Source organism: Mesoplodon bidens (assembly GCF_964165515.1).
Source record: "Mesoplodon bidens genome assembly, chromosome: 8".
Classification (NCBI taxonomy): domain Eukaryota; kingdom Metazoa; phylum Chordata; class Mammalia; order Artiodactyla; family Ziphiidae; genus Mesoplodon; species Mesoplodon bidens.
In genome coordinates, this window is record NC_138165.1 from 7464210 (window position 1) to 7489595 (window position 25386).

Here is a 25386-nt window from a genome sequence, read left to right on the forward strand (position 1 = left end):
AGTGCTGAGTCAGTCCATACCTGCGAGATGAGTTCCAGGGCAGGACCAAACCCCAGGTGGCGCTGATGGGAACCACCGAATGCCTGTCGAGCTGCACTTCCTACTTCAATTACACAAATTATGTTAGGTGTTTGTTGGGCTTTGCACCTCGACCAGGAATATTCCCTTGTGAAAGTGTTGCTTGAGTTCGACATTCTGGTGTCAGCAATGTAAATATGATTTGATTGATTAATGGCATTAATGACTGGTGATTAAGGCATAACCTGAAATCTGGAAAAATCTCACAAACCTATAAAAAGAAGGATTTCCTTGCATCTGATTGTTCTCCCTTGCCTGTGAACAGTAGTTGAGGGTCAACTGCCCTCTGCAATATGGGTTATAAAAGAAATAAAATGCACATGTCAATATAGTACGTAGAATCCATTTATTGCACTTTCTTCCACTGAAAAAATCTGAGCTTTGTCAACCTGCAATTAGTTCTTAATCTCTGATCTGAAGGTCATCTGTTGAGGAGAAACCCTCTCCCGTGCTTGGTACAGGTGGTCTACTTCCGCAGGATTCACTGTCTAGAAAATCCCGGGCTTCTACTGCATTCAACCTTCTTTGATTATCGAAAACTTTCCTCTGCTGCAAACACTCAGGAACAATGTAATAAGTAACTTCCAATTAAAGTTTTCCATATGTGGCAAAAATTGTAATGAATGAATAAGTAAAGACCACATAATGGAAGCCTATTAGCCAAGTGAATATACTCTTTTAAGTCAAGCCAAATTTCTATACCACTTTTGTATTATCTCCCATCAGAAGAGAACGTGCAATTACCAATTTTATCTTATCTCGGGCTTATTATTAAAGAGTAGTAAAGGAAACTTCATTCTCGAAGCCATAATGTGATTTTTGATTAACAAGGGGATTCTTATGTGACAAGAATATTTCTCCTAGGCAGAGTCTGCCCGTGCATTTCTGCCTGTAACTGGAAGCTACATCTCAGGTGGAACAACCATTCAACAATAGAAGCTATGTTTCTACATGCGGATCAGATTCTTAAGATGAGAAAGGCAGGGAAAAGCATGAGAAGGGCCGGGAAGCAGTTGATGTTGGCTTTGCAGATACTGTTGTTTATTTAGCTGGTTCCAATCATAATATCAAAACCAACACTGATTCTTGTCCAAGGGTGAGAGGAGCAGCCCACAACTCGTGGCCTTCAGTCATTCCTTCCAGCCTCTGTTGGAAACCTGAGTGTTAAAGTTCTTCTCCATCTGCCACTGTCTCTAGAGGGGTGGTCTAGGCACGTTCTGGGCACACGACAGGGCTCTGTGAGTCGAATGACCCAAACGTCAGCGCTGTCTCTCACCACCAACCGCACATGAAAATGGTTTGAACTTGAATTCCAACTCTTCATGCCAGCTTTTCCTGGAAAGCTGCTGTAAGGAAGTCACCTGGGAACTTGCCCTTGGCTCTGAGTGGCCTGTGTTTATGCCAGTGACCTGGGGCGCAGTAAGTAGGGGACAGAAAGAGGGCTCTCCCAGTTGCCCTGCAGTCAGCACCCTCCTCTCTTCAGGACGTGGCAGGACCAGATGGTTTCCTTTGGAGCTGGCACTACTCCTGCCATTTACATGACACTGAGCAGGCGTTCAAACCGGTCTGAGTCTCCCTTTCCTCAGCTGGAAACAGGGATTCTACCTCCCTGGGGACTCACGTGGACTGAGGCAGTGCTTTAGCACATAAGTATCACCATGATGAAAATGAAGCTGTTGACCTAGCCGGTTGGGTTCCTTACACGGCTTAATTCGTGTGCTCCCTGTGGCTCTCTGTCCCTCCTTGAGGCTGCTCTGCTGGTCATGGTCACCTCCCATCCCCAGTGTAGATATGGTCAATCGAGGGGACCTTTGACAAGCTGCTGGGATGGGATATAATTCTGTGGAGAAATTTTATTGTTTATCATTTGGAAGAATAACTCAAATGCCTAAAAGAGCACAAGCCCTTCCGCCAGAAGTTTTCCTCCTATAAGTTGATCATAAAGGAAATAACTGAGCAAGCATAAAGGGTACAAGTATATGAATATTCACTGGAACACTGATTTCAAGAGCAAAAAAATGGAATAAAGTAGTAAGGGAGGGCTGCTGGTTATGTACACTGTGGTGCATCTAAATAGTGGGGTCCTGTGAAGCTGATTAAAGATGATGTTGTAGAAGAATATCTAATATTGTAGAAAGATGGCTATGATTTGGTAAGTGGAAAATCAGGTTATAAAGCAAAATACACAGTATGATTCTACTTTTGAAAAAAAATAAAAAAACAACCTTAGGGATATATACCAAAACAATAAACATCAGCGTTTTAGGATAGTTGGTTCACAGGTTGTTTTATATTCCCTCTCTCTCTTTTGCTGATTTCTATGTTCTGATTTAAAAAAATAATCAATAGGAACTACATGTGCAATTTTCTAAAAGTGAGAAAGTGTTATTTTGTTGAGTCTTTCTTTCAGATTGAACCTGTAGAACATCAGGGTCCCCAACGGCCGGCTGGGCTTGCTCTGGGCTGAGCGGGAGCCAGCATGGGAGGTGGGCTTTCAGGGGGCCTGAGGCCCTTTCAAATCCCTGCTCCCTCATCATGCTGCCCCTCCTCAGGACACTTTCTTGGGACAGGGTACCTCCCACAGGTGTTTTCAGTCCATGGCCCCTTGGTGGGACAGCAGGTCAGACAGGTCATCTGGTCAACCCAGTCATCCTTGTGGACAGGGATAATTCATGTCTGGGACAAGATATGATAGGAAGAGCAGACAGAGACTGTGAGAAGAGAGGTCTGGGAGGGGAGGTGGAGGAGGGCAAGGAGAGCCTTGGGGCCTGAGGGTGAGGTTCCAGGATGGCTGGCTTCTTTACAGCTTTGCTACACAGTGTGGTGCCTTCCAGAAACAGAAGATGCTGTGGGTCGCAAACAGGAAGGTGTGGGCTGGGCTGGCCCTGCCCTGGGAGGCACCCTGCATCACCCACTGCAGATGGGGACTTGGAAGGAAGAGAGATAAATACAGCTGGCTCCAAGGGGCAGGGGTAATTGGCTTCTTCCTTTCTAAGGCAGAATGCTATAACTGGAAGACCGCAAACACGGCCTGTGAAAACCAAGCCAACAAAGAGGGGGCATTTTTGGTCCCCGGGTGCTGGGCCTTTTCATTAGCCCCTGGGGCTGTGGTTTGGTCAGGCCTGGCTTCCTTCATCCCTGCTGAACGTGGCATGGAACACTGCCTTGCCTCATGTGGCCTATGGGGTAGAGCCTGAGCGCTTCGTAGAGACCTGACTCAGCCGACCTCCCGAGCCTTGCCTGCTCCCAGCACACAGCCTCCTCCACCGTCTTGGAATTTAGCCTGGTCCCCTCATAATGTTTTCAGCAAATGCAGAGGCTTTAGTCTGTGCTGTTCCCTTGGCCTGGAAACCCTTCTCCTTTTGCACACGTTGAGCTCTTCTTCATCTTTCAAGCGCCTGTTGGAATTTTCTATCAGGAAGCCTTCCCTGATTCACTTCACCCCACAGAAACCATCCCTGTGTGTTTCTTAAACACCTAGATGTCCAGCAGCGTGCAGGAAGAGCTGAAGAAGTAAATGTGTTGAGGTCTTTTTCCTTTGAGATTCCAGGCGGCGTTTTGAACTCCAAATATAAACCTCAGCCCTACAAAGTACTTAACATTATATTATTTGGATAATGATATTTTTACTTTATTTTAATATATTCACATGGTTCAAAAATATAACGTAAGTAGAAGCTAATCAAATACAATATTCGGTGGAAAGCTGACATTTCAATCTATCCTCCAGACCTACCCCTCTCCCCAGCAGATAACCAGTGTTACCAATTTCTCCTGAATCCTTCCCAGCACATGAAAGCGTGCGTGCACACACACACACACACACACACACAGAGTTCCCCAGTTCTTAAACAAATGCATCATGCTATATGCCCTATGTTGCACTCTGCTTTTTCACTCAACAAAATAAATATTGTATGGATTGGTGAATATCAGGTCCTCAAGATAATTTTTTTCATGTTTCCTCGTTTCTAAAATTCCTTTGAATCAGTCTATCCTGCTTCCTTCAACTCATCTTCTGTTGATGGGCATTTAGGTGGTTTCCAGTCTTTTGCTCTTATAAACTGTATGCAACTTTCTATGCAGTCATTTCCCGGAACTATTAATATATATGTGTGAATGAATTGTAGGATAAATACCTAGAAGTGGAATTCCTGGGTCAAAAGCATGTACCGGTAAGTCCCCTACATAAGAAACTTCAAGTTGCAAACTTTCAAAGATGTGAACATGCCTTCATATGTCCAATCACATAAGTTAGTTCACGTGTCTGGCGTATATTGTCACATGCGTGCATCCTCTACAAGTGGTTGTGCTTTTGTGTACTTTACTGTACAATACTGTATAGAGTACAGTATCTTTATTTCAAGCCCAGGATGTCTGGAAGCAAGCGTAAAAGCAGCAGCGATGCAGCTGGTACTGCTGAAGAATTTGAAGAGGTTCATGACACAGGAAATAGCAAGGGGATTTTCTTTATTTGAGGAGGCACTGTTAGTTTTTGAGGTACAGGACCCAAACATGTAACAGTACACGAGGGTTGCAGCAGCCGTTCAGAATGCAATCCAGTGCTACCCTGTCATCTATGACGAGAAAAAAAAGAGCTACTACCCAGACATCACTGGATCGTTTTTTCAAGAGGGTAGATTGAACTGAATCCAGCAAGGAGCCAGAACCTGTGCCATCCACGTCAGGCGTGAGTGACATTGCAGCTTGCCCTCCGTCTCCTATTGCTGACGATCCTTCAGCTCTACCATCTCCCACCTCCTCTCCCTCCTCCACTCAGTAACTCTTCTTGCCTGTTCACTCGATGCCAGCCCCTGGGTGCCAGCTGTTGTACTGTACTACTGTACTTTTCAAGGTACTGTACTGTAAGATTAACAATGTTTTCTTTATTCTTTGTGTTTGTTTTCTATGTATTATCTGTGTGAAAAGTGTTATAAACCTATTACAGTACAGTACTATAGAGCCGATTGTGTTAGTTGGGTACCTAGGCTAACTTTGTTAGACTTACAAACAAATTGGACTGACGAACGTGCTCTCAGAACGGAACTCGTTCGTATGCAGGGGACTTACTGTATATTTTTAATTTAGATAGTTATTGTTACATTGCCCTTCATGAGAGTTGTGATAAATTACACTCCCCATAGCAATATTTAATGTGGTCAATTAATGTCCATTGCTGACAACGCTGTGAGCCACACAGAACATGTCTGCTGGCCAGAGTTTCCCCAAAGGGTACCAGTTTGTAAACTCAGCTCCAATTTCTGCCAAATCTTATGATGGACAAGAGGTGTTGTTCTCAGCATCCCCACCTTTAGGCAACCACCCAGTCCACTCCTGGTGTTACTCTCCAGATGGCTGGTCTTGACCACAGAGATGATTGGTTGAGGGCTGACAACATGAGTCAAGCTGGACCAGTCGGAGACCTTCCTGGGATTCCTACTGGAACCCAGCTAGGTCAATCACCCTTGCTCTATTGGGATCACAAGCCATAGGGACAATGTGGGCTTGGGGTCTCCAGGGGCCAGTTAGGCACGACATGCAGAAAGTCTCTCTGCAAAGGACTGTAAGCCAAGGGCAGCAGAGAGAAAGCCTGAGGCTTGGTCATGCCCTTAGAGCCCCTGAATCCAGCACTGCCTGAAATTAACCACTCTGGACTTCCAGGTTATATGACCTAATACATTTTTGGGGCCTCCATTTATGTCATTTGCAACTGAAAGAATTTTAATAGAGTGCTTTACATGTATGATTTCATTTAATTCTAATAGCAGCCTTATAAGACAGAATTTTTTTTCCATTTTAGAGATGAAGGAATTGACCTTCAATGAGTCTAAGAAATTTTCCAAAACTCACAAAACAACAAATAATGGAACTGGACTCTAATTCAGGTGGTCTAACTCCAACACCTATGATTTAAACTTTTTTCTGCACCGCTTCCAATAGCACCAACCTGTTTGGTCTAATGCATTCTTCTTGCTCCCTTCACTTTCTGACTTCCGTCCTTGCCTATAGAGCTAAGCCATGCATTTGGAACTGCATCAAGGTACAGGTTCAAGAAGCCTGCCCACCAGGAGTTCATACCCGTTTATGGGGAGCCAGCTGGCGAGATGTGGCAGGAGAGGATGTCATACAGCTTCCCTTCGAGGGAGCGGCAGATGGAGATGTAACCAGAGAAGGTGGTAGGTATGGGGCTGTGGACGAGCCTGTTCTGTTAGTGGTCAGTGCTGGGCCCAAGCCCTCCTCCTGTGAACACAGAATAGTCACTCTGAAACACAGAGCATGCCATGCCAACATACTGGGTTTTCCAAAAATTTCATTCATAACATCTTCTGGCAAAACCCGAGTGAACTTTTTGGCCAGCCCAATACCTTCCGTGTGCAGGCTCTGCAGCAGTCACAAAAGAAAGAGAGGTGGACAGGCCTCTGTCTCACCCCCTGCCCATGTAGTGCGTTAATAGAAACTTCGAGGTACAGTAAGGCCAACAGGAACTGGAGATGATTGCCATTGAACAGATTGTTTGTAACTCCTAGGTTCCAAGAGAAAGGGACGTGCCACACGGGGAAGCACCAGGGTCAGTCAGAACGCAGAGGGACAAAGGGGAAAATGTGAGTGAGATTGTGATTTGCATGGGAAGGAGCGGCTGAGGAAGGGTCAGCGGACTTTGACTGGCTAGTTTGAATAAGCTCAGTGGGCTCTGGGGTCCAGGGGCTGTCCCGAGTTGCCTGATACCTGGCCCTGGGGTATTAGGGTAGGTGGGGAGTGACCCCAAGTGTGAGAGCCCAATAAAGGAGGTGGTGGGGTGTGTGCTCTGGGCTGGTTGGTTCCTATTTGAAAAGTGCCCTCGCAGGTGAGTCTTTTACTATCATTAAGAAGTAGCTCACCCTGGAAGGAGGTGGGGAGGCCATCTCTCCAAAGTCAGCAAGGCCCCAGATGTCATCAGATACAGAAAATAAAAGCTGTGGTTAGTGCACAATGTGACTAGGGATTGGTGCTCCGGATGGGGGTTTGGTCAGCTAACCAAGAGTGTCCACACGAGTGTGTACTGTTTTGGTCCAACGATGCTACTTTCCTTTTAAAAGGAAATAATTGGGCAAATAAGCAGAGATATGTGTACAAGAACTTTTATCAACGTGATGTTTATAATAAAAAGGAAAAAAAGACTCTTAATGTACATCAATTAGCATATGGCTAAATAGTTCATCACTTATACTGTACAATGTATCACCACACAGTAATTGAGAGTATTGATGTAGAGGCATATTTGCTGATATAAGCACATGGTCACAATATGATACTGAGTGAAAAAAAAATTATAATCAATAAGTATGTGTGACTCTACTTTTGTTAAAAATAGATGCCACCAGGGGCTTCCCTGGTGACACAGTGGTTGAGAGTCCGCCTGCCGATGCAGGGGACACGGGTTCGTGCCCCAGTCCGGGAAGATCCCACATGCCGCGGAGCGGCTGGGTCTGTGAGCCATGGCCGCTGAGCCTGCGCGTCCGGAGCCTGTGCTCCGCAACAGGAGAGGCCACAGCAGTGAGAGACCCGCGTACCGCAAAAAAAAAAAAAAAAAAAAATATATATATATATATATATATATATGCCACCAAATGTTTACTTATATTTGCAGTGTATTTCTATTTTTTTGAGAAAAAGTTTGGAAGGAAATGTATCAAATTATTAACAACAGCTCTCTCTAAAAGATAGGATTGTTGGTGGTCAAAACACATCTTTTTCTTTTTTTAAATCTGTATTATCTATGTTGTATTACATAATGGGTTTTTATTACATTTGTAGTTAGTAATATAAGTTTAGTAATAAAGAAACAACGTATAGTCACTCTGTCTGCCTCTGTTGCCATGGAGAGAGTATTCCTTGGGTTATAAAACATTCACTTGCATAAATTTCATCCCATGAAAATAGTTGCAGGTGGGGAAGAAATGAAAGCTGCATGAATACACACATTTCCCCTGTTTGTCTCTGGGACAATGTCGATTCTCAGAGCACCTGCTCACGTTCCATAGCATAGCCTGTGTTTGATCCTTCTATCATGTTTGGTAATGATTGGAAAACCACCATCCGAACCAAGGCTGCAAGTTTGTTTGATGTTCACAGAAGGAAAAGCATAGAGAATCCAGGGCAAACTTTGTGGTTCCTTAGATTTAGAGTAAAAGTGAGTGGTGAGGCTGCCAGCGCTGGTAAATATTGATAAAAATGTATCCTGAAGCATTTCTGTTTGTTTGAACTACATGAAATTGCCAATATTCTACCAACTTTGACCTACAAAACAATGATTTCTATAAGCTAGGCAAGGCTTCTCTGAACTAGATGAAGTAAATCAGACAACATCTGTTTGGGGCTTTTTGCAAAATATTTTGTTTGAAGAAGGCTCTGAGGCTCAAAAACTACGTGAAAAATCACAGAATAGGAGATCTCTATGGTCCTTTTTAAGTTGAAAATATTGTCCTTTCCTTCCCCACTCCTCCTGACTCACACTCCCTGGTGGCCCATCCACCATTGATATCCATCCAGAAGATGATCTGCAGGTCCCACTGGCCTTCCTGGAAATGAGGGTCCTCCCACCTGCTCAGTGCCCAGAGCTCAACAACCAGTTCCCTGACTTTAGCTTTAACCCTTGCCTCAGACTCCCCAGAATCTACATTCTCCTGGACATCTGGACAAAACCATCTCTTTTTATAAACTGTGATCAGGTCACAACTTTGGCGTAAAGTATGTCAAATGAAGCTGTGATAGACTCTGTTCAAATATGACCCCATGGAAAGCCAACCCCATTTTATTCAATGGTTACCTGACTGCTCCCAGGGAGGGCAGATAAGGGCAGATACGGACAGATTCATGGCGGTGGAGTCTCTCTAAGGACTGCAGCACAGTCATGGGCCAGCTGGGGCTAAATGTACCATGCCAGTGATGGCCTCAGAGGCTGGGGGTTGGAGGGAGTTCTATACAAGCTGGGAGGACTTGGCAATCATCATCGTCATCGCCATTGTTGTCATCGTCATGACCATGATCGAAACTTCTTGGAGGAGGGAAATTTGGGGCTGTATATCTATATCTTAAAAGAGGCAATTGAACACACTTGGGTCTGAGCAAGATGTAAGGCGGGACTGGAGGAAAGGCTCCCAGGTGGAAGCTATGCAATGATGCATCATCAACTGAGCAATGTGTTGGTTTCTAAAGGAGTTTCCATAGTAACCAAGTCCAAAGGCTGTGGAAGCAGCACCTGCTACCAGCCTCAACATGAAGAACCTACTGGAAAAGGGAGATAGTGAGGGAACACAGAGGTCAGGATGACCTAGTGACCAAGATAGGCCGAGACAGAGGGGCAATGAAGAAGAGACGAATCTCAAAGAGAATGAAGATTGTTAGGAGGAAAGGAAAGGGTTGATGCCAGGTAGGAGTGGGGATTGAGACTGGGGGAGAGGGAACCCCATGCTATGGAGTTCCCAAGGCGCCTGTAGAGGCAGGTGACTCCCTCACTCCGACATTTTGCAGGACACACCCTGGCAGATCTTGCCTCCCCTCGGAAAGCTCTGCGGGAAAAGCTGTGCTGTGATTAAGATCTTTTAATTAAGGAAGCCGTTTGCACAGGATGCAACAAGAGGCGGATGGAGGGTTTGCACAAATTGGATTTTTTTTTCAGTTAACTAGAGAAATAATAAGAGGAACACCTCTTTGTATAAGTCAGGGGGCTATGTCATTTTGAAGGGAGCCACGTAGCTACCTGCGAATGAATTTGTCTGCTCCGTCATTCATTCACCCCCAGTACACATCTGGTATCACTACTACTATAAATACTGAAAAATAAGCATGTACGGAATGCTTACTCTGTGTCAGGCACGGTGCTAACTGCATTGCATCAACTATGTCTTTCATTCCACTCAACAAACCCACGAAGCACATACTGTTACTCTCCCTTTTCTGCAGGTGAGAAAACTGTGGGCCTCTTAGATAGAAGACGGGGAAGCTAATCATGAGAGGGGAGGCAGAACAGGGGGTAATTTTGAGCTCCAATTCTTTTCCTTTGTATTGCTTCTCTCTCGTTCCCTTTCCTGTTTGAAGGCTCCTGGCCATTTCCTTTCTGACTGCGCACATCTGCGTGAAGCTCCTGCTTCGGCTGCCTCAGTGGTCCCCAGGGACATGGTGCAGCATGTACTGAGGCTGTGTGGTGGCTGACTTCTATGTCCTGGACCCAGGCAGGTGCGAAGGCGCTCATGTCGGTCACCCTGTCTGTTGCTTCCTTCAGTAGCGGTGCAGTCCTGAATTTGAACAGTCCCTGGGCTCTGGGGCTGACCCTGCATCAAAGCTCTTGCCTCACCTGCGGAACTCCTGGTGCTGGCTTCATCCTCAGGTCTGAATTTTTTTCTTGGTTTTGGATGGTACACTGAGTGGCCTTGTTTCTTGTCTTAAGTCACCTAGTAACATCCAAGATTGACAGAAGGAACAGCTCCTGAGCTCCATAATCTTTGGCTGGGTGCCCACCTGTCTGGCTCTACCCCCAGAGTCAGTTTCCTGACTTCTGTTCCTCTACAGTCTATTGCGAAAGCCAGGTCCTAGCACCAAACCCCATTCCATGTTTCCTATGTGTAGCCCAGCATCCCTTTCTTTGGGGCAACCCTCCTTCTCCTGTTCCACAGTATTCATGCTTGGTTGATGGTTTGGCTTGAGGAGACTATGGCTGCCACTCTGCCCCAGTGGCCCAGGCTGGCCAGAGGACTCCACCTTCTTGGCCCCAGTGATTGGTTCCCGAAGGGCACGTGACCCAAGCTGGGTCAGTCAGAGTCACCAGAGCTTCCTGACAGTCCTCGCAGGAATGAATGATGTGTTCCTTCCCTTTAGGACTATGAGATCCTGCAGCCATGCAGAGAGGCTTTCTGAGAGTGAAGTAAGGCCAGCCAAGCAGCCCTGAGAGAGGCCGTGACCCAGAGACAGCCATTAGATCCCTAAATCCCACTGTGCCTGAAGGGAGCATGCCCCTTGGAATTTTCAGCTTTGTGAGCCATACATTCTGTTTTGTTTTTCTTAAATGAGTCTGAATTTAGATTTTGACACTTGCAACTGAAAGAGTCCTGGGTATCACACTGTTTTTCTATGAGATGGTCTTTATTTCTTATACCCAAAACCCAGTTTTGGCAGAAGACAGCAGAAATGGAATGGCACGAGTCTTGTAATTTGCCCTGGTGTCTCCTTGTGGCTTTTGTTTGCTTTTTGTTTAAAATGTTTTCATTTTGCTTTTACGCCTGAATGGTAGGTTGGCTCTATGCAAATTTTTTTTTTTTTTTTACTTTTTCTTAAGTAAAATTTCAAACATATATAAAAATAGAATAACATCTCAGCTTCCTGGAAGCCAATTCAGAACGGGGAATGTGACGGCTCTCTTAGTCTTATAGTCAGGAAGAGTAGGTGTTGGTAAGGAATGTCAACAGTTTTTACTTTCTTGGCATTAAATTTTGTAAGGTCTTTCTCACAGAACATTTTATGGAATGGATACCAAATGATGAAATGGGCAATTTCCTCAGTAGCTGTTATTTTACAAATAAAATATAATTGATTTGCTGGGCCTCTTCATTCTGGATTACAGCTTAGGACACTTAAAAAAATAGAATAACATCATAAACTCTTGTGTCCCTGGGTATTTTAAAGATTTCTATTAGCATGAAATTCTTAAATTCATTTGAGAGACAGTCCTTGAGCTCCTGTTACGTGACAGGAGCTGGAGATACAGCAGTGACAAGACCCAGGGTTTCCTCTGCAGGTGATTGTATTCTAGTGGAGAAGATGGACGTAAGCAAGTCTACAAATGCACACAGAGGCCATTTCAGAGAACAATAAATGGTGGGAAGAAGAGAAGTCAGAGCCCTAAGTGGAGGGTGAGGGAAAGCTCCTCTGTGGAGAAGGCGTCTGAACAGAGTTCTGAATGATAAGAGGGCATCCTGGCATGTGATGACCTGGTAGGAGACTTCCTGGCAGTCTCAGCAGTGTGTGCAAAATCTCTGATGTGCAAGAAGGCATATGAGTGGAGCAAAGTGGTAAGAGGTCAGCCTACATTAAAGGATGCACAAGGTGGAAACCAACCTGGAGTCAGGACTAAGATCTCAGGCCAGGGCTGCGTGTCTGGTGATATAGGTTGTGCACTGCATAATTCTAGGGCGAGCCATTCACGCACAGCAGGGTTTGGCAAACTTTCTGTCAAGGGCCAGATTGTAAGTATTTTAGGTTTTGTGGGCCAGAGGGTCTCTGTCACAACTACTCAGTTCTGCCATTGTCACACCAAAGCAACCGCAGACAATATGTAAATGAATGGGCATGGCGATGTTCCAACAAAACTTTACGGACACTGAATTTGAATTTCAAAATTAAAATTGAAACAACTAAGATGAATCATCTTTTGATATTTTTTTCAACCCTTGAAAAATGTGAAACCCGTTCTAGCTTGTGGGCTCTATAACAGGCAGCCGGCTGGATTGAGTCCACAGGCTGCGGGTTGGTTGACCCTGACATAAACCTTGTAGTGGCCTGGTCATCTGAATGTCCCTGTGTCCCTTCCTCATTGTCTCTGCTCACATGTGACTCCTACCTGGAGGGTCTACTCTCTTCCATGGCCTCCATTCACTGGGCAACAGGTGCAAGCTAGGCATGGAAGTTATAAAGATGATTAAGACATGTTCCTCGCTTGAAGGAAGCTCCCAAATGGTTCATCCCTCCAGGGTCAGGCCAAGCCCCTCGTGACAGGGAAGATTCCCAGGTCCCCCTACCCAATAGCACATTCTCCCTGCCCTGAGCTCCTGGAATCTTTCCTGTCTGCTTGGCGTTTATTCTCACAATAGTTCTTGCTTAAGCTATTTTGCTGGTCGTGAGTGCATGCCTTGCTTCCCACCTGGAGCCCAGTCCTTTTGGAGCAGACCTCCATCTTGGGGTCCCTAGCTGAGTGCGCTGCTGTTTCATGCCATTTGAATTGATTTTGAAAGAGCCCGATCTTATCAGGAAGAGTTGACCTCAAGTGATGGGTGGGGTTTAAGAAGGAAGAGAGAGGGTGGGGAGATGGGAGTCGGGTGTGCACAGGTACTCAGACTGGATTTAACTGGGATTAATTATTGCTAATTCTACTGTCTTATTTGTCCGCATTAGGCTGCCCCATAAATGGCTTTTTGTAATGTTTTAATGATGAAAGGATGCTGTTTATAGAAACAAGTACCCAGCTACTCTGCTATAATTGCTGTCTCCTTCCAGGCTACACTCTGTAGTCACCTCTCAATGATCTCTGTAGGCTTCAATGCCTTGGCGATTTCTCACTCTTGGTCTTGTCTGCTTCTCATTCAGTAGTTACTGTTTGAACTAAGAAAAAATAAAAATAACTACCTTAGTCTAAGCCATCGTCATCTCTTTCTTGGATTATTGCAGTAGCTTGCTAATTGGCATACTTGCTTTTGCCCCAAATATACTCTCAACTATGAAATCACTCTGATCCCTAAGCATATGTCAGCTCAAGTAACACATCCATTCACCCCACCAATGACCTCCTCTTCCAACTGGAAAAAAAGTCCATGTTCTTGTAATGACTCAAAAGATCCCATGGGAGGGATTCTTAAACTTTGTTGTGCCCTGGAACCCTCTGGAAGCATAGTGAAGCCTACGGATCCCTTCTTGGGATGTTTTTAAATGCATAAAATAAAATAAACAGGACTTCAAACGAAACCAGCTGTCATAGTCTTCTTGGGCTGCTATAACAACATACCCTAGGCTGGGTGGCTTAAACAACAGAAATGTATTTCTCACAGTTCGGGAGGGTGGAAGTCTGAGATCAGGATGGTCAGGCCCTCTTCCAGGGTTTCAGATGGCTTCCTTCTCGCTGTGTCCTCACATAACCTTTCCTTGGAAATCTCTCTCTTCCTCTTCTGCTAAAGGTACTGATTTCACCATTAAGGGCCCCATCCTCATGAACTAATTAGCTCCCAAGGGGCCCCCCTATCTCCAAATACTGTCACACTGGGGCTGAGGGCTTTAATATAGGAATTTTAGAAGGACATAACCTTTAGTCCATAACATTAATTGTAGTGGAACAGAGGTATCAAACTATTAAACAGCAAAATCAGGGATAGTGATATATGCACTTCATTATTAATGCAGTATATAATAAAAATACTTTAAAAAATACCAAAAAGTTAATTTTTGAAAGACACATTAGGGTGAAGGTTAGAGTGGCCTAACTTGAATAAGAACCTTCAACCATGGTTGGTCTCTGGCAAGACTACCATGCATGTCCTGTTAGATGTGAAGATGTAGCTGTGATTCTTTTCCCAGCCCGGTTCATGGATCACACTGAGTGCTCTCTGTGGACCCTGTCCAATATGACCTAACCCTCTGCTCTTAGCCTCTCAGACCTCGTCCCTCACCTACTCGCCCCTCTCTCACTCTTCTCAAGCACACTGGCCTTGTTGCTGTTTCTTCAACACTTCAGGCACATTTCTGCCCCAGGACCTTTGAATCTGCTGTTGTCTCTACCTGGACTGCTCTTCTTGCCAATATCCTTATGGTTCACTCCTTTGCTTCTTTCAGATTTTTCCTTAAATACCATCTTCTCATGAGTCCTTGTTTGAATATACTCCACCAACCCTAGGCTCGCCACCCCCATTCCTTACTGTATTTTTTTGTTTTGCCAGCTAACCTACCCTATCTTTCCCCTGTCTATTACTTCTATTCTCTGTGTCCCTCAACTAGAATGTAAAATCCACATAGGTGGATATTTCTCAGTTTTGTTCACTGTTGTACCCCCTCAAGAGCCTGAAACACTACTGGGTACAGAGTGGGCTCTCAATAAATATTTATTGATTGTATGCACAGACTAGCAATATTGGCCTGAGCAAAACATAACCAAAGCGGTAAGTCAGTCATTTAACTTCCTACCAAATTTTGGTGTCCTGAACTTATTTTCTCATCAGTCTTCACTACTACATTGGAAATGGGCTCCTAAGGGCTAAGAAAACCCTCCTTAAAGAATCCAGTGCTTTAGGGAGAAACATCCATTTAAAGGTAACATAGGATTATTGAGATGATGTATGGGGGCAGGAGTGGCGAAGTGGCCAATCCTGGGTCACCGTCCAGCTGTGTGACCCTGGGTGGGAATCTCACCTCTCTGAACCGCACTTCCTCATCTGTCAGAGGAGAGAGACTATCTCTATGGATCCCCAAGGGCTGCTCTGAGCTTTAAATGAGATAATTCATGAACAAGGCAAAAGCAGCTTCAAGAAATAAATGATAGTTGTTGGCTGCACTTGTAATAAGTAGAGAAGAAGAAAGCAAAGGGTTCCAGGAAGTCTGCTGCTCTGCAGGAGACATTTGATGTCCCGGGGAAAAGCCAAAGTCTTGCTGAAGAGAACGTACTGTGCTGGAGTCACCCTCCCAGCCTCCCCCAAGTTCTGCTGCAGCCTTTCTGCAGGGCCTGCCCCAGCTCTGGCCGCATTTGGATGCCTCTGGCTTTGCGAAAAGGCCTGTAAATCAGAGCTGAAGGGACGGGATGGAGAAACTCAGGCCAGGCCAGTATTCAAAAGACAGCAGGAAATGAATACATTATTGGAACACATGGCAAAGGGGACTTGAAATGTCTGGAGGGTGAGTCATCAGGTACGCTGAGCTCAGAGCAGCCGCTGGCTCACAGACCGACTGTGATTATTGGTAGACCAAGCTGTGAATAATATGGCACACACTCCAGCCAATGGGACTCATCTTCAGATTAGCTTCTGTTTCAAATTATCTGTTGCCTGCCTCCTGTTTGTTAATGCAGATAATTGGAAGTTGAATGACTGTAAGTACATTATGTGTTATTTTATTCATCCTTTCACCAGATTTATTAATCTCCAACTATATGCAAGGTACTGAGTTAGACACTGGGGGCATACAAAATGAACAATATTTGAAAACGATATAGAATTTTAAAGTTCACAAAAAGAGTCTCATGTTGTCTTCAGAACATGAAGGAGGTAGAAGCTAACTTATTTTAGTGGTTGATTTGTTGAATGCTTGTTGACTCATTACATCATGCAATAAATACTTCCTGGGCGTCTACCATATGCCGCTAGATTCGGGAGTGGGTAATAAACTGCGCTAGACTCGGGAGTGGGTAATAAACACAACAAAGACTTATCGACATTGGACTTGCACTCTACAGGAGAGACGAACATAAAAAAATAAGCAAATAAACATGTAGTATATAGTGTCAGGAAGTGATAACGCCCAGAAGGATGAAATCAGGCTGGGATGGTTGAGATAGAAGTGTTGGTAGAAAGAAGGTGGCTCTGAGCACAGAGACCTGAACAGGGTGAGAGAATCAGCCAGGCACTTGTGTCAGGGGGAGCCGTGCTTCTGGACTCCTCTCTGGAAACTGAACCACAGAAAAATGAAGTGACTATTCCAGGACTATACAAGCTGATTGTGGTTGATCTGGGGAACTGCTCTGGCCTCAAGAATGTAACCTGTTCCACCCGGTTTAAAATACTGCTCTGGCCTTCAAGGAAGCCTGCAGTCCAGTAGTCAGATGGCAGCCTAGAGTCCCCTAATTACTTAGTAAAGGGCATGTGATGAATTCTACTGCAAAGTACATAGGTACACACACCTTACGTAAATGATGTACATTCTGGCTGCTGCCCAAAGCAGGGGCAAGGGAGGTAGTGAAATCGTGAATTAAGACCCTGTTGTTTACAGTTCTTTTCTTAAGATCAGTGGTTTATTTCTACTCTTTCATCCTGGAGATTAACATATGAAAGTGTTTGCTGAGTTTCATACCTCGAGGTGAGCTAATGCAAACCTCAGTAAAAGAAAATGTCTGTCATCTGCAAGTCCTCTTTTATATAAAGGCAGTAGCAGTTTTCAGTCACAATTCTCTTCAGAAATAGAACTGTAAACTTTCATCTCTTACAAGAACTTGCTGCTCTTTCTGCCTTGCTAGCACGAGATGGAAATACGTATTGGAGACCCGGCTTCTAAGGGAGAGGGACGTTTAGACCTGCCTCTCTCCCTCACTCCCAGGGCCCGGGTAAGGGAACTCAGCTGCCAGTTGCAAAAAAAAGGGTCGGGACCCTAAGGACAAAAAGAAGGGACCAAAAATCATTTTTGCTTTTCTTTGTGCTTTTGAAAAGTTTATTTGATACTTGAGTGCTCAGGGTTTTTTTTTTTTTTTTGTCACCTCTTAAATGTCACTTTTTTCTTCCTCTGTGTTTAAAAGTGATGCATATTTATAATAGGGAGTTAGAAAAACACAGAAAAGTAAAAAGAATACAAATCTCACCCATAATCTCTAGACCTGGAGAAAACAACAAAATCGTGGATATTTTTCCTGATCTTTTTGTACTGGGTATATATATATATATATATATATATATATATATATTTATTTATTATTGATATCTGATTATATTTATAATTGAGTTTCTTGTGTCTTAATTAGCAATATTATATTACATATATATTTATTCATATCGCTGAAAACTCTTTATAAGCATCATAGAGAGTTTTTAAAGTTCTTCTCTCTATTTTGAAAATATTACATGTTTATTGTGGAAACTTAGGAATACACAAAAACATTTACGTTGTGTGCCAAAGGACACTATCAACAAAGTGAAAAGGCAGCCCACAGAATGGGAGAAAATATTTGCAAGTCAACTATCTGGGATTGATACCTAGAATACATTAAAGGATTTCTGCAATTCAACAACAACAATAATATAAAAAACCCAATTAAAAAATAGGCAAAGAACTTGAATAGATATTTCTCCAAAGAAGATACACAAATGGCCAAGAAGCACATGAAAAGATGTTCCGTGTCACTAATCATTAGGGAAATGCAAATCAAAACAACAATGAGATCCTACTTCACAGCTATTAGCGTGACTATTATCAAAAAAAAAAAAAGGGAGAAAATTACGAGTGTTGGAGAGGATGGGGAGAAACTGGAATCTTTATGCATTGTTATTGGGAATGTAAAATATTGCAGCTGCTATGGAAAGCAGTATGCTGGTTTCTCAAAAAAATTAAACATATAATTACCATACGATACAGCAATTCCACTTCTGGGACTATACCTAAAAGAAGTGAAGGCAGACACTTGCACAGATATTTGGTACACTCCTGTTCATAGCAGCATTACTTACAAGAGCCAAAAGGTGGAAAGGATGCAAATAGCCAGCAATGGATGAATGGATAAACAAAATGTGGTATGAACTGTTAAAAGATAAACTGAGGCGTATTACAATTTTTGAGATTATTTGAGCAAAAATCGATTCAAATGGAGCAGCACCAAACTTTAAGTGGTTAGGCGTGCTCTACCAGCAGCAGCTAGAGGAAATACTTTTATAGAGAATAGGAGGAAGCAAAGCAAATAAATTATTTGATTGGTTGTAGCTTAAAGCCTAGTTGGCTATTTGTGACTGACTGTCCTTAGGTTTCAATTTCAAAACCTTGAGGCATTTACAGGCTCAGATTTTGGTTTGCTTATGTAGGCTACCATGGATTAGGGCCGCTTCAGTCTAATGGCCTTTTGTTTAAGTAATTTAACAATACATACAATGGAATATTATTCAGCCTTAAAAATGAGTGCAAAATGTTGACTGCTAAAGAAAAAATGATTCTGACATTTGCTAAAATGGTAAAAAGTACTTTTTCAAGATTGTTGCAGTTGGTGTCAAGACTATCACAATGGGGGAGAGAGAGAGGGCTCAACTCCAGATATGACAAAGTCAGCTGGGGATTTACAACCAACAAGCAGAGTGAGGGGGTCAGTGGATGGGAAATTCCTAAGAGGAGATGTTAATGTTAGGGGGCTTCTTGCTAAACTGACTTAACAGAATTCTTGCAAAAACTGGATGATGCAGGACCAGCAAGGATAGGGACCAAGGTAAAGGTCCTAGTTGAGAAGAGGGTTCAGAAGAACCCTTGAAGACAGAGGTATTGAAAGTGTGAAATAAGCCAGACAGAAAAGAACAAATGTTGTATGAGTCCGCTTAAATGAGGATCTTAGAACAGTCACATTCATAGAGATAGAAATAGAGTGATGGTTGCCAGGGGCTGGGGTGGGGGGAGTGGGAAAGAGGAGTTACTATTTACTGAGTAGAGTTAGCTTCAGTTTGGGAAGATAACAGAGTTCTGGAAAAGAATGGTAGAGACGGCTACGCAACAATGTGAATTGTATTTCATGCCAAAGTAAACTTAAAAATGATTCAAATGGTAAATTTTATGTTTTGTATATTTTACTATAATTAAAAAAATCAGTACCAGGGACTTTACTGGTTGTCCAGTGGTTAAGAATCCACCTTCCAATGCTAGGGATGGGGGTTCGATCCCTGGTCGCGGAACTAAGATCCCACATGCCGCGGGGCAACTAAGCCCGCACGCCACAACTACTGAGCCTGCACGCTCTGGAGCCCACACACCACAACTAGAGAGAAGCCCGCACACTGCAACTAGAGAAGCCTGCATGCCACAATGAAGAGCCTGCGTGCTGCAACGAAAGATCCTGCATGCCACAACTAAGACCCGACCCAGCCTAATAAATAAATATTAAAAAATGAACAGTACCAATAAAAATCAACTGTCTTTCTAGTACTCAGAGATAAGATCTATTAACATTGTGGTATATTCCCTTCTCATCCTATTTATATCAATTCATACGCTAGCTATTCGTACAGATAGGTGTGTATATATATACTATATATGTTTACTATTACATAGTCAAACTCAAACTAAATATATGATTTTACATATTTAAAAAACATTATCACTTTAACCATTTACTGGCCAAAAAAGTCTTTTTAAACGTCATTTAAACTCATTTCATTCCATTCCATCATATGACTTGACTATAAAAGTTTTCACCTATAATCTATTTCTTGAAATTTATGTTATTTCTACTTTTTCACTATTGTACATAATTCTGCAATGAACATCTTCACATGAGGCTTCTCTCCCTGCATTTCAGATTAGTTCCTTAATTTGTCTTTCTAAACTAAAGTCAGAAGGTGACTTTAGTTTGTCATCTTCTGACTTTAAAATCTGATTTGAAATCACATTTTAAAATCCTTGAGACAAATTATTAAGGTGTACCCCTCCTTCCCTTCCTTCCTTCCTTCCTTCTTTCCATTTCTCTTCTCTTTTTTTTTCTACCTATTTTTTGGGGGGATTGTGGCAGGCAGAATTCTAAACAGGTCCCAAGATTCCTGACCCCTGGCCTACACACAACTTCTCCCAGTTATTCAACCAAACACTAATCTAGATCCCACTGTGAAGAGATTTTGCAAATGTAATTAAGATCCCACATCAGTTGACCTTAAAATATGGAGATAATCTGGGTGGGCATGACCTAATCAGATGACCCTTTAAATCTGGGTCCAGAGGTCAGAAAGAGAAGAGTTTGAGATTCAGAGCGTGGAGGGTTAGACTCAGGTGAAGTGCTGCATTGCTGGCTAGAAGGGGGAGGGGATGTGTGGCAGAGAAAGTGCGGGGTGGTAGCTGGCTTCTGGAACTAAGAATTGCCCCCAGCTGACAGCCCGCAAGGAAGTGCAGACTGCAGACTCACAACTGCAGAGAACAGAGCTCTGCCAATGACCTGAATGAGCCTGGAAATTCTTCCAGAGCCTCAGATGAGAACTCATTCCACGGACACCTTGATTTCAGCCTTGTGATAGACCCAGCAGAGGGTCCAGCCAGGGTGTGCCAAATCTGATCCATGGAACTGTCTGCTAATAAATGGGTGATATTTTAAGCCATCAAATTTGTGGTAATTTGTTATGGATAATAGAAAACTAATACAGGGATGTACTTGTGTTTGTAAGGTATGTGGCCGTGTATGTGTGTTGTGTGAGTGGTGGAGCAGGGGGATGCACAGCTAGTTTGTTGAATCTTAGGTTTCACATGGTCTACTATGATTTTATGGGTTGGTTATCTCTCTGCCAAGGTCTTTACGGGGACACTTTACATATATTTGCTTGTTTAATACCTCTGTTAGATATATGATTAGGCTCATTTTACAGATGAGGAAACTGAGGCACAGAGAGGCTAAATGAATTTGCCGTGGTAACACAGCTAGTAAGTGTCAGAGATGATCTTGGAACCCAGACCTGAGTATGCTAACACCCTCCCCTTTCTGTACCACATGGCTGTCAGCAATTTTGGGTAACTTCATTGTTGAATAACTTGGGTAATGGATTTCACTTATAAATCCAAAGAGGCCAGAGAGGAAGTCTGTAAATCAAGAAAGGAGGGAAAAATGAGGAGTCTACATACAGTAAAACAGTAAATACAGTAAGTCCCCTACATATGAATGAGTTCCATTCTGAGAGCACGTTCGTAAGTCCACCAAAGTTAGCCTAGGTACCCAACTAACAAAATCAGCTATATAGTACTGTACTGTAATAGGTTTATAACACTTTTCACACAAAGAATACATAAAAGACAAAGAATAAAGAAAACATTGTTAATCTTACAGTACAGTACCTTGAAAAGTGCAGTAGTACAGTACAACAGCTGGCACCCAGGGGCTGGCATCGCGTGAACAGGCAAGAAGAGTTGCTGACTGGAGGAGGGAGAGGAGGTGGGAGATGGTAGAGCTGAAGGGTCCTCAGCAATAGGAGATGGAGGACAAGCTGCAATGTCACTCATGCCTGACATGGATGGCACAGGTTCTGGGCTTGAAATAAAGATACTGTACTTTATATAGCACTGTATAGTAAAGTACACAAAAGCACAACCATTTGTATAGGATGCATGTATGTGACAATGTATGCCAGACACATGAACTAACTTAAGTGATTGGGCATGTGAATTTAGGTTTCTATCTTTGAAAGTTCACAACTTGAAGGTTCATATGTAGGGAACTTACTGTACTAGCTTCTTTCAAGGCCCAAGTTGTGTCCCAACTCCTTTGGGGGACACTGGCCCCTCTGATCTCAGCCTCCCATGACCTCCCCATTTATCCCTTTGCTGTGAGTCCCTCCCATTTGGCTCGAGAGGTTGCACCCTTGCTTTGTAGGTACCCTGCTCCTGGACATGACTGAGCAGGCTGTCAGCCTGTCTGGGGCCAGGGCTGGGTCTTACTCTTTTTTGAACCCATAGCATCCCAGCATCTTATGAGCAGGGCCTAACATGATCCTACAGTGACTGATGCCAGGGAAACATTGCTGAAGAAGAAAATGGATCAATGGCCTCTTCTAGAAGCCTTAAGAAATGTCCCTACACTTCATGAGGAGGTACCACCTTCTTTAATTAAAACAAACCTCACCACCTTCAATGCAGACACTCTCTTACTCAAAGCTCTACCTTTGTTTGGGAATCTTGAAGGCCTCAGGGAGCACTGTTACTAGGTGCATAGTTCTGTGTGTGATTATTCCTGCTTTGCCATCCCTCTCGTGTAGAGCAGACTTGTTTGAAAGTTCCAGCTTGTCTCATCCAGGCTGGAGGATGGCAAGGGAAGACTGGCTTGCTCTTTCTTTGGTCATCCTGATCTGAGCTCATCTGGTTCACAGGACATGCCATTCTTCTGCAAATTGTGATCAACTCTAGAGATTTCTGCCTACCATCCAGGAGCACACATAAGACCTTGTGATGCCTTGTCATCCAGGCCAAGAAAGAGAGGCAGATTCCTAAGTCCTGAGTCCTGCTGGTTTTCTGTCTGAGGACCACTGCCTTTTCCCGTGACTCCAAGAATGCTTTCCCTGTTCCCTGGCAGGCTAGATTCCACCGTGATACACTGGTGTGCAGCTGCCATCCCAGCCTGCATAGCATAACTGTGTTGCCATACAACCTATCCATCCACAGTAAGTACATTCATTCAGTAGAAAGGGAGGGGTTATATCCTTGGAGTCAACCTCAAGTCCAGTGGTGGGCTTCATCTTACAGAGTGATGGAATTAGAGGAGAGAGGTCTGGTGACTTAGAGGGAAGGTGACTGGGAAGATTTCCATGGTTCCCAAGATTGGGGTGAGCTCTCCAGACACAAGCAGCTGAGGTGGAGAGAAGGGCCGGGCACCGCAGAGGGATGCCCACCTGAGCACAAGTGCCTGTATTGTCTCAGCAATGGAGTCCAGGCAGGAGGCCTTGGGGAGGGCGGGTGAAAACCATAGCCTCAGTACTCCTGAGTGAGGGAGGAGAAAGATGCAGGAGAGAAGAAGATTCGCAAAGGCAGAGGGAGAAAGCAGAGCGGGTAAGTGGGACTTGCCCAGTGGAGCTGATTTGGAATCTTCCCTTTGTTTATGGAGCGAGAGTCCTGGAGATACACAATCTGAGCTCGGGAACCCTGGTGCGTGGAGGGGTTTGTCTAACATCTTGATCTACTTTCCTAAACTTTTTGGACGGAGAAAACCCCCAAGCCCCTGTGCCAAGCCATTTCCCCCTCTATTTGTTAAACCCATCTGCAGTTCAAGGGAAATCAGATTCATGTGTTTTCAATTCATTTACACTTAACTTATTAAAATATTGCTTTGTAAGAGCTATTTGATGTCCAGGAAGCCATTTGTGTCTCTTAAATAAATCTTTAAAGTTTCTTTTTCTTAGAAACAGGAAATTGCATTTTGCCAAATGCAAATTAACTTGCACCTCATCAAGTTCAACTTGAGCTCAAAACATATACTGCGTGAGGGTCGGGTGGGTTTCAATCTTGGCAAGCTATCTCAAGGTTTAATCGAAACCAAAAGACAGCAATTGGAGGCTCCAAGGACATTCCAAAGGATGGTATTATTGCAATCTGCCAGCGGAAAGTCAAATTCGCATGCAGCCTCATCTCAGTTACTCAGTGGTGGATTAGCAGCTCTCCTTCCCCGCCCCTCCCTCCTCAACCCTCTTTGCCCCTTGGCCAGATCAAGATGATAAAATTAAGGTGCAGGCATTCCCCTGCTTCCTTGGTCAAGAGAACTGGGGTAAGTTAGGGTGGGGTCCAATGGGCTGAGTCTTTGGCTTCAGATTTTATCTGACTTTCTTTGTTCCCTGTGAGCTCCAGAACCAAGAGACTTCACCCTCACAGAGCCTAGACTTGGCCTCAGACACACTCCATCCTCTCCTGGCACATGTGGAGCAGGGAGCACATTCCACATATGCAAAGGCCGTCTTCCCTGAAGTTTTTCAGACTCATTTTCTCCTCTGCACTGTCAGGGTGGGGCAGGGTGGGCAGGGACTATCAGCTTCATTTTACACAGGAGAAAGGGAGGGTCAGGGAGAGGTGAGGTGATTTGCCCAAGGTCACAAGTGGAGCCAGGTCTTCTCCCTCTGAACCCAGAGACACCATCCCTGGTCCTTTACCTGTGCCAGGTGGAGGGAAGAGCCTCCCAGAATGGTCAGCCCAGGCCAATAACATGCTAGGGAAGGAAACAACAGTTGAACCAGTGGTGTGTGTGGTGTTCCACTGAGTTCCATCAGTATATCTTGAACACTCAGCCTGTGCTTGGCCTTGTGTGAGGTCCGGGAAATGCAGACATGAAGAGCATGTGGCCTCTGCCCCCAAGGCACCACAGCCCAGTGGGAGATAGGCACACAAATCCATGACTAGAACAGATTATGGTCAGCACCATTACTAAGGAGTGCACAGGGCATTCTAGAGGAATTCAGGAGGGGTGCTCAGCCCAGTCTGGAGGTTCTGGAAGGCTCCTGGGGGTGGAGGGAGGAGCTAACTGCATTGTGGCACTAGTAGCAAACAGGGTGCAGCCAGGGCGGGGGACATTCTAGACAGAAAGAGCAGCAAGAGTGAAGGTGCAGGAGTGTAGGGACAGCACAGCGGATGTGGGGAATTCTAAGTCGTTTGGAATTATTAGAGCAAAAATGTACAAAAAGAGAAGTGGGCGGGCAGCAGCCAGACTGTACCAGTTCTTATCTGCTAGGTGAAGGAGCCTGGATTTAATCCTGAGTCAGGGGTTCTCAACTTTTTCCTGATGCGCCCTTTGGAAATCTGATGAAATCTATGGACCTTCTCCTAAGAAAACTATGTGTATCTTCATGTACACAAAATTGTGACTGCAATCTGGAGAGATTGACCTATCTTCTGAAGCCCAGGTTCAGAACCCTTTCTTCCCTTCTTAGGCAGCAGAGAATTGCTGACAAATGTCAAGCAGGAGAGTGGCATGATTAGACTTGCGTTTCAGAGTGACATTCTGCCTGTAAAATGGAGAACAGATTGGAAGGAAAGTAAGACTGGAGGTAGGGAGACTGGTTAGAATGTTGGTGCCACAGTTGAAGAGAGAGATGGTGGAGACCTCAGAAAGCCCAGAAGCCTCCCTGGAAAAAAGGCAGAGTCATGGCCATGGCCTTGGTTGCAGAGCTGATC